Raw genomic sequence first — 12329 nt, 5'->3', positions numbered from 1 at the left:
TTCGATCTTCCGACCGGCCCTCCGACGCCGAGCACCGAGTACAATCTCTGCCGAGCGCATCGACCCAGGTCCCGGCCGCTAAGCAACAGGCAAAGCCGAGGATTCAGGATATTCCCCTCCGGAGATTTCGGATGACACATAGCAGCGGCAGCGAGGCAGGCCTGTCACAAGTTTCACCAGATGTTCCTCCGTGCTCACATGTCTGCCTCCATCAAATCAGAATTGTGCACGGCCTCCTACTTGACAGGTAACAGATATTCATCACCGAAGAGGCTGGGCGTAGCACGTTTACAGAAGAAGAGACCGACACCAAGGCCCAGATGGAACATCGGTGACCTCTTCGTTGGAAGACATTTAGCAATCAGTGTAGGTTGAGCGATTCCAAACTGCACGAGGAAGGGATGCCAAAATCTGAATTCCGGCGCATCGTTGGAGGGTACAGTTGAAAACGAAGGCAGCTGACGACATTGTTAACGGCCTTATGTCGTTTCCATATATCCGTTGAATTGCAATGAGGCTCAACTAATGTGGTGGCACAAGTTGGGAGAAAAATCTCCATACTTCTGCAAGAGGTTTGAAGTGGGAGCGGTGAAACAGAAGAGGCAGATCTGCATTAAGTGTACAGGAGAATAAAATTGAATCGTCCTGCGCAAGCGAGCTCTTGGAACAGCAGGTTTGCAGTGTGCGTATGTCTGCAGTGTGTTGTCCCTCCTATCATCGACCCGGAGAGAAGCAAATCGTCCCGTGATGATGGAATTCAGTCATTGAGCTGTTCAGCTGATTTGTCATTTGGCTGTACTTTTGCAAAAGTGTCGGAGAATGCGGCAACGAAATAGGCAGGTATGGCGGATCCGAGATTGCTCCTTTGAGTGCAGTGTAGATTTCCACCAGAATGTTGAGTCGTAGATGGAGTTTTACAATCTGCCAGAAGAAATGGCTGACGCAGTCATGTCCTTGGTTCATGAAGATGTTCTGCTTCTGACACATGAGTTCCCGCCGGAGCGTAATGATCCAGGAATGGTGAATGCGGAAATGTTGCTAACTGTAGTGTTGTTGGTAATATGTGGGTATTGAGGGCCAGATTTCAGATGACGTGAATATGCATGTTCACGGAAGCGACGCATTACCCGGTATGTTTCGGTGTCTCTGTGAGGAAGTGATTGTACGCCGAATGTTTGTCGCTGCATTGAAGTGGAGATATCAATTCCAACTGCAATAACAATCGGTTGTAAAAATAGACAGAAGGATAATTCTTTGCATGCGATAGCATGAATTGCCGTTTGGAAACATGAAAGGTGGCAGTGGCAGAGAGCGACCGTATGTGTGTCGGAGTGGTTGGTTGATGATTGAGTGAGTGTGTCTGTGTGTGAGCTGATGATTGTGCAACAGTGAGCAGTGGCAGGCATGCAATGGTGCTTGTGGCGCAGAGCAAATCACAGGAGGGGAAATGGATGTGCTGGGGAATTAGCTCAAATGGTAGAGCGCTCGCTTAGCATGCGAGAGGTAGCGAGATCGATGCTCGCATTCTCCATTGACGTTTTGTATTCAGAGGCACTCGTCTCATCAAATTGCTCTGAATGTTGGAATGCACAAAAGGTAGGGGTGGCGAGATGGAGAGGAACATGTCTCAGGCAAAGGAAAGATGGGCATGTTGAAGGTCTGCTGCGTTGAAGGCAGGTAGGAGGAAAAGCTAGCTGGCAGCTGGTATTTCAGTAATGCATGAGCTGCAGGCGACCATTCAGATAGCAATCAGTTCAGTGGTCAAAAGGAATTTGCCCTGGACACGGGGCGAAATGAGAAAGCTGAGTACCCTTTGATTTTGACAAGCAAAGAAGATCAAAGAGCTGTGTTGGAGTCGCACCCAGAATGGTGATAAGCTCGGTGATGTGCGTCATCCGGTCGCCTGCGTCCCCTAGTGTTGGAAGGACTAGATATTGCAATTGGCAGGCTGTTGTTGTGGGTCGAGAGATACTAGGATGAAAATCTGCATAATCATTGTCGGTAGGAGCCAACGTGGCGAAACTCGGTGTCGCTTGTCCTTCGATAGCTCAGTTGGTAGAGCGGAGGACTGTAGAGGAAATGGAGTCATCCTTAGGTCGCTGGTTCGAATCCGGCTCGAAGGATCGGGACTTCTTTTACTGCGCCGATCATCAATTCCGTACTACAGAGCTTCTCGGTGGCACAAGACTGCAGTCCGAATTGCTCCGACTCGTGACGGGATAGAATACAGAGGCATCTAATCACATAACAGGCAAGGCCAGTCGATCACTGGGTCACATTTCTGAGCGCTATGTCCTCAAGCTTGCTGCTCTGACACTACGACAACCGTCACTCGTCCTAAGGTAACACAGAGATGGAAATGTTAGATCAGATTAGATTAGGTTATGACGACATTCAGTCCTTGTTCTTTTAAATCAACTTACAATGCATTAAAAATGATACCATGTTCCTCCGGTATGATATCACAAAAACACAAGAAGACCAAGACTATAAGTGACAAAATCCACATAATTCAAAGAGCTTTTACAAGTATATTAAGAGCAAAAGGATTGTAAGGGGTAAAATTGGTCCTCTTGAAGATCAGAGTGGTCGGCTTTGAGCAGAACCAAAGGAAATGGGGGAGATCTTAAATAGGTGTTTTGCGTCTGTACTTACTAAGGAAACTGGCATGAAATGTATGGAATTGAGGGAATCAAGTAGTGAGACCACGGCAACTGTACAGATTGAAAAGGAAGAGGTGCTTGCTGTCTTGCGGAAAATTAAAGTGGATAAATCCCCGGCACCTGACAGGGTGTTCCCGCGGACCTTGAAGGAGACTAGTGTTGAAATTGCGGGGGCCCTGGCAGAAATATTTAAAATGTCGCTGTCTACGGGTGAAGAGCCGGAGAATTGGAGAGTGGCTCATGTTGTTCCGTTGTTTAAAAAAGAATCGAAAAGTAATCCGGGAAATTATAGGCCGGTGAGTTTAACGTCAGTAGTAGGTAAGTTATTGGAGGGAGTACTAAGAGACAGAATCTACAAGCATTTGGATAGACAGGGACTTACTAGGGAGAGTCAACTTGGCTTTGTGCGTGGTAGGTCATGTTTGACCAATCTGTTGGAGTTTTCGAGGAGGTTACCAGAAAAGTGGATGAAGGGAAGGCAGTGGATATTGTCTACATGGACTTCAGTAAGTCCTTTGACAAGGTCCCGCATGGGAGGTTAGTTAGGAAAATTCAGTCGCTAGGTATACATGGAGAGGTGGTAAATTGGATTGGACATTGGCTCGATGGAAGAAGCCAGAGAGTAGTGGTAGAAAATTGCTTCTCTGAGTGGAGGCCTGTGACTAGTGCTGTGCCACAGGGATCAGTGCTGGGTCCATTGTTATTTGACATCTATATCAATGATCTGGATGATAATGTGGTAAATTGGATCAGCAAGTTCGCTGATGATACAAAGATTGGATGTGTAGTAGACAGTGAGGAAGGTTTTCAGAGCCTGCAGAGGGACTTGGACCAGCTGGAAAAATGGGCTGAAAAATGGCAGATGGAGTTTAATACTGACAAGTGTGAGTTTTTGCACGTTGTAAGGATAAACCAAGGTAGAACATACAGGGTTGTAAGGCACTGAGGAGTGCAGTGGGACAGAGGTATCTGGGAATACAGATACAAAATTCCCTAAAAGTGGCGTCACAGGTAGATAGGGTCGTAAATAGAGCTTTTGGTACATTGGCCTTTATTAATCGTAGTATTGAGTATAAGAGCTGGAATGTTATGATGAGGTTGTATAAGGCATTGGTGAGGCCGAATCTGGAGTATTGTGTTCAGTTTTGGTCACCAAATTACAGGAAGGATATAAATAAGGTTGAAAGAGTGCAGAGAAGGTTTACAAGGATGTTGCCGGGACTTGAGAAACTCAGTTACAGAGAAAGGTTGAATAGGTTGGGACTTTATTCCCTGGAGCGTAGAATAATGAGGGGAGATTCGATAGAGGTATATAAAATTATGATGGGTATAGATAGAGTGAATGCAAGTAGGCTTTTTCCACTGAGGCAAGGGGAAAAATAAACCAGAGGACATGGGTTAAGCGTGAGGGGGGAAAAGTTTAAAGGGAACATTAGTGGGGGGGCTTCTTCACACAGAGAGTGGTGGGAGTATGGAATGAGCTGCCAGACGAGGTGGTAAATGCGGCTCTTTTTTAACATTTAAGAATAAATTGGACAGATACATGGATGGGAGTTGTGTGCAGGGCTATGGTCCGTGTGCAGGTCAGTGGGACTAGGCAGAAAATGGTTCGGCACAGCCAAGAAGCGCCAAAGGGCCTGTTTCTGTGCTGTAGTTTCTATGGTTCTATGGTTCTAATTCTACCAAATACTTAAGCAGTGCAAAACAATACCGCAATATGATAACAGCAGACCATGGGCACGGAAAAAAGTCTCAAAGACCCGATTGCCTCGTCATCTCACGCAGACGGTAGAAGGAAGAAAATCCCCCTGCCATGAGCTTCCATCGGCTCGAACTTGCCGATGCAGCGTCCTGGAAGCACGGGACCACAGTCCAAAGTCTGAATCCGTCCGAAAACTTCCAGCCTCCGACCAGCGCTCAGACACCGAGCACCGAGCAACCTCTCTGCCGAACGCTTCCACCCGGGCCACGGCCACAAAGCAACAGGCAAAGCCGAGAATTCGGGGCATTTCCCTCCAGAGATTTCCGATTACACAGTAGCCGCGGCAGCGAAGCAGGCGTTTCAGAAGTTTCACCAGATATTTCTCCGTGCTCTCACGTCTGCCTCCATGAATGCGAGAATTGTGCACGGCCTGCTACCTGACAGATAAGAGATATGCATCACCGGAGAGGCCGCGTGTAGGAAGTGTAGAGAGGAAGAAACCGACACAAAGGCCCAGATGGAACATCGGTGACCTCTTCGTTGGAAGACATTTAGCAATCAGTCTAGGATGAGCGATTCCAAACTGCAGGAGCAAGGGATGCCAGAATCTGAATTTCGGCTGATCGTTGGAGGGCACCGTTGAAAGCGAAGGCAGCTGACGGCATTGCCATCGCCCTTATGTCGTTTCCATATATCCGTTGAGGTGGAATTCGGCTCATCTGTGTGGTGGCGCAAGTCCAGAGCAAAATCTTCATATTTCTGCGAGTGATTTGAAGTGAGAGCTGTGAAACAGAAGAGTCAGATGTGAATTAGAAGTACAGCAACATGAAATTGGAGCGCCCTGCAGAAGCGAGCTCTTGGAACAGCAGGTTTGCAGTGTGCATATGTCTGCAGTGTTTTGTCCCTCCTATCATCGTCCCAGAGAGAGGCAAATAGTCCATTGATGATGGAATTCAGTCATTGAGCTTTTCAGCTGATTTGTCATTTGGCTGTAGTTTTCCAAAATTGTCGGAGAATGCTGCAACGAAATAGACAGGAACGGCAGATCCGAGAATGCTCTGTTTGATAGCAGTGTAGAATTCCAGGAGAATGTTGTGTCGTTGATGCAGTTTTACAATCTCCTAGAAGAAATGGAATTCAGGCCATTGCCTTGGTTCATGAAGATGTTCTGCATCTGACACATGAGTTCCCTCCGTGGCGTAATAATACAGGAAAGGTGAATGCGGGAAGGTTGCTAACAGTGGTGCTGTTGGTGATATGCTGGTGTTGAGGGGCCTGATTTCAGCTGAGGGGCATCTGCATGTTCACAGAAGCGACGCTTTGCACGGTATGGTTCGGTGCCTCCATGAAGAAGTGATATTACGCCGAATTTTTGTCGCTACTTTGCAGTCTAGATATCTGTTATAGTTCGGTCCGTGATGTCCATATTCCGGTACCCGGTCCGGTTAATCGACCCTTGCTCCAGGTTTCCTTTCTACCCTGTTTCTGTCCTTGTTGAGCTAATTGAGGCAGCCGATTCTCGTTGGGGCTGGCTGCATAAATACCTCCAGAGACCAGGTCGTGGTTGCTGGATTGTTCTTGTCCTAACACCTAGTATCCCTTCCACTGCCTTCTGTTTCCTCTCCTGAAGCCCTACCCTGTCTTGCCGGAAACGCTCGCGTTGTCTTGCTGGAAACCCTCACCTTGTCCTGCTGGAAACCCTCGCCTTTTCTTGCTGGAAACGCCCGCCTTGTCTTGCTGGAAACGCCCGCCTTGTCTTGCCGGAAACGCCCGCCTTGGCTTGCTGGAAACTGTCGCCTCGTCATGCCTACAGTCTTGTACTGTAGCCACCCTGTTCCTAGCTCCCTTCCTATCCCTTGACTCCGCCCAGGTAAGCCAGGCCGTCTTGCCGTTGCCTGGAGTTGGTTCTGTCCCGACCTGTCATTTGCCTCTGTTGGGTTGTGATCCGCGCCCTGCCCAGGAGGAACCTGCTAAGCCTCACCTCAAGGCTGCAGCCTCCAGCCTCGCTTTTCCTCAAGTCTCTGGCCTCCAGCCTCGCCTCGCCTCGAGTCTCGTGCCTCCGGTCTCCAGCCTCGCCTCGCCTCAAGTCTCAAGTCTCAAGTCTCAGGTGTCGTCCTGCCTGCCTGCCAAGACTCGTCCTTGCCTGGATTCTGGAGCCGAGCCAGAGGCAAGACCCAGGTACTGGGTCCTTGTGCAGTCTCTGGCTCGGCGTCCAAGCTCGGGCTCCTAGCTCCCTTGTTCAGTCCTGTTGCAGGTTCCTGGTTTTCCTGTCCATGTCCTTGCTATCGCGCTGTATCCTAGTCCTGTCCCTGGTACTTCAGTGTCTGTGTCTTGCACTTGGGTCCGTTTCCAGCCCATGCCCGTATGACAATATCAATTCCAACTGCCGTTACAATCTGTTGTAAAAATAGGCAGAAGTATAATTCTTTGCTGCGCGAGAATGAATTGTCGTTTGGGGACATGAAAGGTAACAGTGGCAGAGAGCGACCCTATGTGTGTCTGAGTGGTTGGTTGATGATTGAGTGAGTGTGTCTGTGTGTGAGCTGCTGATTGTGCAACGGTGAACAGCGGCAAGCATGCAATGGTACTTGTGGCGCTGAGCAAATTACAGTAGGTCAACCGGATGAGCTGGGGAATTAGCTCAAATGGTAGAGCGCTCGCTTAGCATGCGAGAGGTAGCGAGATCGATGCTCGCATTCTCCATTGACATTTTGCATCCAGAGGCACTCGTCTCATTAAATTGCTCTGAAGTTTGGAATGCACAAAATATAGGGGTGGCGGAGAGGGACATGAACCTGTCTCAGTCAAAGGAAAAGGGGAAATCTGCTGCGTTGAAAGCAGATATGAGGAACAGCCAGCTGGCAGCTGGTGTTTCAGTAATGCATGAGCAGCAGGCGATCATTCAGACAGAAATCGGTTAAGTGGTCGAAAGGAAATTGCCCTGGACACTGGCGGAAATGGGAAAGCGGAGTAACCTTTGATTTTGAGAAGCAAAGAAGATCAAAGAGCTGTGTTGGAGTCGCACCGAGAATGGTGACAAGCTCGGTGATGTGCGTCATCCGGTCGCCTGCGTCCCCTAGTGTTGGAAGGACTAGATATTGCAATTGGCAGGCTGTTGTTGTGGGTCAAGAGACACTAGGATGAAAATCTGCATAATCATTGTCGGTAGGAGCCAACGTGGCGAAGCTTGGTGTCGCTTTTCCTTCGATAGCTCAGTTGGTAGAGCGGAGGACTGTAGAGGAAATGGAGTCATCCTTAGGTCGCTGGTTCGAATCCGGCTCGAAGGATCCGGACTTCTTTTACTACGCCGATCATCAATTCCGTAGTACAGAGCTTCACGGTGGCACAAGACTGCACTCCGAATTGCTCCGAGTCGTGCCGAGGTAGAATACAGAGGCATCTAATCACATAACAGGCAAGGCCAGCAGATCACTGGGTCACATTTCAGAGCGCGATGTCCTCACGCTTGTTGCTCTGACAGTACGACAACTCTCGCTCGTCCTAAAGTAACACAAAGATAGAAATATTAGATTAGATTAGATGATGAGGACACTCAGTCCTCGTTTGTTAAGGCATTTCAGAAGTTTCACCAGATGATCCACCGTGTTCTCATGTCTGCCTCCATCAAATCAGAATTGGGCACCGCCTCCTACTTGACGGATAACAGATATGCATCAGTGTACAGAGGAAGAGACAGACACAAAGACCCAGATGGAACATCGGTGACCTCTCCGTTGGAAGATACTTAGCAATCAGTCTAGGTTGAGCGATTCCAAACTGCACGAGCAAGGGATGCCAGAATCTGAATTTCGGCGGATCGCTGGAGGGCACCGTTGAAAGCGAAGGCAGCTGACGACATCGCTATCGGCCTTTTGTCGTTTCCATACATCCGCTGTGGTGCACATCGGCTCATCTGTGTGGTGACACAAGTTGGGAGAAAATTCTTCATATTTATGCAAGAGCTTTGAAGTGGGGACTGTGAAACAGAAGAGACAGATGTGCATTAAGTGTGGAGTACCATGAAATTGGAGCGCCCTGCACAAGCGAGCTCTTGCAAGAGCTGGTTTGTCGTGTGCGTATGTCTGCAGTGTGTTGTGCCTCCTATCATCGTCCCGGAGAGAAGCAAATCGTCCCGTGATGATGGAATTCAGTCATTGAGCTGTTCAGCTGATTAGTCATTTGGCTGTACTTTTCCAAAAGTGTCGGAAATGCGGCAACGAAATAGACAGGAACGGCAGATCTGAGAATGCTCTCTTTGATAGCAGTGTAGAATTCCAGCAGAATGTTGAGTCGGTGGTGGAGCTTTACAACCTGCCAGAAGAAATGGATGACGCGGAGAACTCCTTGGTTCATGATGAAGTTCTGCTTCTGACACATGAGGTCCCGCCGGGGCGTAATAGTACAGGAACTCTGAATTGGAAAGGTTGCTAACTGTGTTGTTGCTTGTGATATGTGTGTGTTGACGGGACAAATTTCAGCAGAGGTGAATACGCATGTTCACGGAAGCGATGCATAACACGTTATGTTTCGGTGTCTCTGTGAGGAAGTGATTGTACGCCGAATGTTTGTCACTACATTTAAGTGGAGATATCAATTCCAACTGCAATAACAATCGGTTGTAAAAATAGAAGGATAATTCTTTGCATGCTGGAGAATGAATTGTCGTTCGGGTACATGAAAGGTGACAGGGGCAGAGAGCGACCGTATGTGTGTCTGAGTGGTTGGTTGATGATTGAGTGAGTGTGTCTGTGTGTGAGCTGATGATTGTGCAACGGTGAGCAGTGGCAGGCATGCAATGGTGCTTGTGGCGGAGAGCAAATCACAGGAGGGGAAATGGATGTGCTGGGGAATTAGCTCAAATGGTAGAGTGCTCGCTTAGCATGCGAGAGGTAGCGAGATCGATGCTCGCATTCTCCATTGACGTTTTGTATTCAGAGGCACTCGTCTCATCAAATTGCTCTGAATGTTGGAATGCACAAAAGGTAGGGGTGGCGAGATGGAGAGGAACGTGTCTCAGGCAAAGGAAAGACGGGCATGTCGAAGGTCTACTGCGTTGAAGGCAGGTAGGAGGAAAAGCTAGCTGGCAGCTGGTATTTGAGTAATGCATGAGCTGCAAGCGACCATTCAGATAGCAATCAGTTCAGTGGTCAAAAGGAATTTGCCCTGGATACGGGGCGAAATGAGAAAGCTGAGTAGCCTTTGATGTTGACAAGCAAAGAAGATCAAAGAGCTGTGTTGGAGTCGCACCGAGAATGGTGATAAGCTCGGTCATGTGCGTCATCCGGTCGCCTGTGGCCCCTAGTGCTGGAAGGACTAGATATTACATTTGGCAGGCTGTTGCTCTGGGTCGAAAGACACCAGGATGAAAATCTGTATAAACTTTGTCGGTAGGAGCCAGCGTGGCGAAGCTTGGTGTCGCTTTTCCTTCAAGAGCTCAGTTGGTAGAGCGGAGGACTGTACAGGAAATGGAGTCATCCTTAGGTCACTGGTTCGAATCTGGATCGAAGGAGCGGGACTTCTTTTACTACGCCGATCATCAATTCCGTACTACAGAGCTTCTCGGTGGCACAAGACTGCAGTCCGAATTGCTCCGACTCGTGACGGGAGAGAATACAGAGGCATCTAATCACATAACAGACAAGGGAAGCAGATCACTGGGTCACATTTCAGAGCGCTATGTCCTCACGCTTGCTGCTCTGACAGTACGACTACTCTCACTCGTCCTAAAGTTACACAAAGATACAAATATTAGATTGGATATAATTAGATGATGAGGACACTCACTCCTTGCTTACTGTAATTTTAAAATGCATGCGTTATAAATTATACCATGTTCCTCAGGTATGATATCACAGAAACACAAAACAGACCAAGACTAAAAGTGACAAAAAACACATAATTCTACCATATAGTTAAGCAGTGCAAAGCAATACCGCAATTTGATAAGAGCAGACCATGGGCACAGAAAAAAAATGTCTCAAAGACCCGATTGCTTCGTCATCTCACGCAGACGGTAGAAGGAAGAAAATCCCCGTGCCATGAGCTTCCAGCGGCTCGAACTTGCCGATGCAGCGTCCTGGAAGCAACCGACCACAGTCCAAAGTCTGAGTCCGTCCGAAAACTGCCAGTCTCCGACCAGCGCTCCGACACCGAGCACCGAGCACCGAGCAACCTCTCTGCCGAACGCTTCCACCCGGGCCCCGGCCGCCAAGCAACAGGCAAAGCCCTGAATTCGAGGCTTTCCCACCGGAGATTTCCGATCACAAAGTAGCCGCGGCAGCGAAACAGGCATTTCCGAGGTTTTACCAGATGTTCCTCCGTGCATCACGTCTGCCTCCATCAATACGGAATTGTGCACCGCCTCCTTCTTGACAGATAACAGATATGCATCACCGGAGAGGCCGCGTGTAGCAAGTGTAGAGAGGAAGAGACCGACACAAAGGCCCAGATGGAACATCGGTGACCTCTTCGTTGGAAGACATTTAGCAATCAGTCTAGGATGAGCGATTCCAAACTGCACGAGGGAGGGATGTCAGAATCTGAATTTCGGCTGATCGTTGGAGGGCACCGTTGATACCGAAGGCAGCTGACGACATTGTTATCGCCCTTATGTCGTTTCCATATATCCGTTGAGGTGGAATTCGGCTCCTCTGTGCGGTGGCGCAAGTCCGGAGCAAAATCTTCATATTTCTGCGAGTGATTTGAAGGGAGAGCTGTGAAACAGAAGAGTCAGATGTGAATTAGGTATACAGCAACATGAAATTGGAGCGGCCTGCAGAAGCGAGCTCCTGGAACAGCGGGTTTGCAGTATGCATATGTCTGCAGTGTTTTGTCCCTCCTATCATCGTCACGGAGAGAGGCAAATCGTCCATTGATGATGGAATTCAGTCATTGAGCTTTTCAGCTGATTTGTCATTTGGCTGTAGTTTTCCAAAATTGTTGGAGAATGCGGCAACGAAATAGACAGGAACGGCAGATCCGAGAATGCTCTGTTTGATAGCAGTGTAGAATTCCAGGAGAATGTTGTGTCGTTGATGCAGTTTTACAATCTCCTAGAAGAAATGGAATTTGCGGCCATTGCCTTGGTTCATGAAGATGTTCTGCTTCTGACACATGAGTTCCCTCCGTGGCGTAATAATACAGGAAAGCTGAATGCGGGAAGGTTGCTAACAGTGGTGCTCTTGGTGATATGTTGGTGTTGAGGGGCCTGATTTCAGCTGAGGGGCATCTGCATGTTCACGGTAACGACGCATTGCACGGTATGTTTCGGTGTCTCCATGAGGAAGTGATTTTACGCCGAATTTTTGTCGCTACTTTGAAGTCTAGATATCTGTTATAGTTCGCTCCGTGATGTCCATATTCCGGTTCCCGGTCCGGTTCATCGACCCTTGCTCCAGGTTTCCTTTCTACCCTGTTTCTGTCCTTGTTCAGCTAATTGAGGCAGCTGATTCTCGTTGGGGTTGGCTGCATTAATAGCTTCAGAGACCAGGGCGTGTTTGCTGGATTGTTGTTGTCCTAACACCTTGTATCCCTTCCACTGCCTTCTGTTTCCTCTGTTGAAGCCCTGCCCTGTCTTGCTGGAAACACTCGTCTTGCCTTGCTGGAAACGCTCGCCTTGTCTTGCTGGAAACTCTCACCTTCTCTTGCTGGAAACGCTCGCCTTGTCTTGCTGGAAACGCTCCCCTTGTCTTGCTGGAAACGCTCGCCTTGGCTTGCTGGAAACTATCGCCTTGATATGCCTGCAGTCTTGTACTGTAGCCACCCTGTTCCTAGCTCCCTTCCTATCCCTTGCCTCCGCCCAGGTAAGCCAGGCCGTCTTGCCGTTACCTGGAGTTGGTTCTGACCCGTCCTGTCATTTGCCTCTGTTGGGTGGTGATCAGCGCCCTGCTCAGGAGGAAACTGCTAAGCCTCGCCTCAAGTCTGCAGCTTCCAGCCTCGCCTTGCCTCAAGTCTCCGGCCTTCAG

The 12329-nt window shown here is 48.8% G+C and overlaps 4 non-coding genes across 4 annotated transcripts; all 4 read left to right on the top strand.

Moving 5' to 3' along the window:
- Window positions 1-1458: 1458 nt before the first annotated feature.
- On the top strand, window positions 1459-1531 carry trnaa-agc (transfer RNA alanine (anticodon AGC)). Its single transcript has one exon. It is a non-coding gene; the product is annotated as a tRNA-Ala (tRNA).
- A 506-nt stretch (window positions 1532-2037) lies between these two features.
- Window positions 2038-2123, top strand: trnay-gua (transfer RNA tyrosine (anticodon GUA)). Its single transcript is given in 2 exon segments — window positions 2038-2074; window positions 2088-2123. It is a non-coding gene; the product is annotated as a tRNA-Tyr (tRNA).
- Window positions 2124-6995: 4872 nt separating this feature from the next.
- On the top strand, window positions 6996-7068 carry trnaa-agc (transfer RNA alanine (anticodon AGC)). The gene has a single exon. It is a non-coding gene; the product is annotated as a tRNA-Ala (tRNA).
- A 498-nt stretch (window positions 7069-7566) lies between these two features.
- trnay-gua (transfer RNA tyrosine (anticodon GUA)) lies at window positions 7567-7652 on the top strand. Its single transcript is given in 2 exon segments — window positions 7567-7603; window positions 7617-7652. It is a non-coding gene; the product is annotated as a tRNA-Tyr (tRNA).
- The last annotated feature ends 4677 nt before the right edge of the window (window positions 7653-12329 follow it).

The sequence above is a fragment of the Mobula birostris genome, chromosome 1 (genome assembly GCF_030028105.1).
Source record: "Mobula birostris isolate sMobBir1 chromosome 1, sMobBir1.hap1, whole genome shotgun sequence".
NCBI lineage: Eukaryota > Metazoa > Chordata > Chondrichthyes > Myliobatiformes > Myliobatidae > Mobula > Mobula birostris.
Note: the sequence above shows the minus strand (reverse complement) of the source record. Positions and strands in the feature narration are given on the sequence as shown.